Genomic DNA, 2785 nt, shown 5'->3' with positions numbered 1-2785 from the left:
ATGACCTCCAAGCCAAGTTTACATCTTTAGCTAGAAAAGTCGAGGCACTAGAATTGAAAAAGAGTGGTCAATTAAAATCTGTTCAAGACATTGTGTGTCAAATCTGTGAAACAAATGAACATGCAACCAATGACTGTCCAACTTTGCCTTCTTTCAAGGAATGTCTCCATGAACAAGCCCATGCTTTAAACAGTTTCCAAAGGCCCAATCATAACCCATACTCGCAAACATACAATCTTGGTTAGAGAAATCACCCAAATTTCAGTTTAAAGAGTGATAACAATAATGCACAAACTTCACAGCCACCGTTTCAAGCACACCATAATTTCCAAAATTCTCATGGATATGCACCTCCTTATGCTCCACCTCCTAGAAGAAATCTTGAGGAAACATTGCATGCATTCATTGAAAAGCAAGAGACAATCAACACTCAACTTACTCAAAGCATGACAAATTTTAAAGATGCTCTTGCAAAATTCACATCTGCTCTCAGTTTTCAAGAGAAAGGTAAGTTTCCATCTCAACCACAACAAAATCCAAAGGGGCAATACAATGCAAATGCAAGTAGTTCTGAAAGCCAACACATGGATCAAGTCAAATCAGTCATCACTCTTCGCAGTGGTAAGGTTATTGAAAAACCCACTCTTGAACCTTGTGAGAAAGATGATGAGTCAATCTCTGAGGGTAAGGAAGGGGTTTAATTTGAACATTGTGAAGAAAAGACTGATTCTCCGCCAGCACTTCCATTTCCTCATGCCATGACCAAACAAAGGAAAGTCAATCACAATTCTGAAATCCTTGAAATTTTCAAACAGGTAAGGATCAATATACCTTTGTTGGATGCTATTAATCAGGTACCTTCCTATGCTAAATTTTTGAAAGATCTATGCACTGTGAAGAGAAAACTGAATGTGAAAAAGAAAGTCTTTTTAGCCGAACAAGTAAGTGTTATTCTTCAGAACAATAATGCTTTGAAATATAAAGACCCTGGTTGTCCTACAATTTCTTGCTTTATTGGAGAACATAAAATTGAAAGAGCTTTACTTGATCTTGGAGCTAGTGTGAATTTACTTTCATATTCGGTTTTTCAAAGTCTCAATCTAGGTGAGTTAAAACCAACTTCTATAACTCTTTTACTTACTGATAGATCTGTAAAAGTGCATAGAGGAATAGTTGAGGATGTGTTAGTACAAGTTGATAAATTTATTTACCCTGTAGATTTTATTGTCTTGGGTACACAACTTGTTGAAGCATGTAATTCAATTCCTGTTATTTTAGGACGTCATTTCTTGCAAACTTCTAATGCATTGATTAATTGTAAGGAATGGACTGATGAAACTATCATTTGGAAACATGACATTGGAGATGAATATTTTTCAACATTTGCAAGCAACACCTGGAGATGATAATGATTTACAGGAAGTGGACTTTTATTGAAAAATTAGTTCATGATCAATTTCAAACCACTTCTAGTGAAACTGAGATTGATGAACCTGACGAGTTGCAAATGGTTTATTTTCAGGAAGAAGCAAAGGCATGTAATTGGAGACCACAAATTAAAGAATTGCCACCACAATCAATTGAGTCCATACCTTCAAGTGTTCAACCACCAAAACTTGATTTGAAGCCGTTACCAGTCAACCTCAAATACTCATTTTTGGAAGAAAATGAAACTTTTCCGGTAATAATCTCTTCCAAACTTAATGCACATCAAGAAGGTAAGTTACTACAGACTCTGAAAATGCATAAAAATGCATTAGGATGGACCATAGCTGACATAAAAGGAATTAGTCCTTTGATTTGCTCACACGGGATTTATTTGGAGGAAAATGCTAAACCATCTAGAGAAATGCAACGAAGACTTAATCCCAATATGAAAGAAGTAGTGAAAAATGAAGTCATTAAGCTTCATAGATAATGAATCATTTATCTATTTCTGACAGCAAATGGGTAAGTCCTACCCAAGTTGTACCCAAAAAGTCTGGAGTCACTGTGATAACAAATAAGAAAAATGAGTTAATTCCAACTCGAACTATTACTGGTTGGCGTATGTGCATTGACTATAGGAAACTTAATTTAATGACTAGAAAGATCATTTTCCTTTACCTTTCAATGGATCAAATCCTAGAAAGAGTTGCAGGTCATGAATTTTGTTTCCTAGATGGCTATTCAGGTTACAAATCAAATTGAAATTGCATTGGAAGATCAAGAGAAAGACTACTTTCACATGTCCATTTCGTACTTTCTGCATATCGTAAGAATGCCTTTTGGGTTTATGTATCCACCAGCTACGTTTCAAAGATGCATGCTTAGCATATTCAGTGATATGGTTGAACGTTTTCTTTTAGATTTTTATGGATGATTTTTTCTTGTTTTTGGTGATTCATTTGATGATTGCTTAACTAACTTGGAAAAGGTTTTGAACAGGTGTGAACAGAAGAATCTTGTACTAAAATGGGAAAAATGTCACTTTATGGTAACAAACGGCATTCGTACTTGGTCACATTGTTTCTTTGACAGGAATTGAGGTTGACAAATCTAAAAAAATCGAGTTAAATTGCCAACTTACCAACACCCAAAATCTGTTAAAGATGTTAGATCATTCTTAGGAACATGCTTGGTTTTTACAGAAGGTTCATCAAAGATTTTTAGTATAATATCTAAATCATTGTGTAACCTTCTATCAAAGGAAATTGTTTTTGAAATGGACTGAAACAATGTGAAAAAAGGCTTTGTTAAACTAAAAGCTTGCTTACTTCTGCTCCCTGTCATTCAACTCTCTGAT

The sequence above is a fragment of the Populus alba genome, chromosome 18 (genome assembly GCF_005239225.2).
Source record: "Populus alba chromosome 18, ASM523922v2, whole genome shotgun sequence".
Taxonomy (NCBI): Eukaryota; Viridiplantae; Streptophyta; class Magnoliopsida; order Malpighiales; family Salicaceae; genus Populus; species Populus alba.
Note: the sequence above shows the minus strand (reverse complement) of the source record.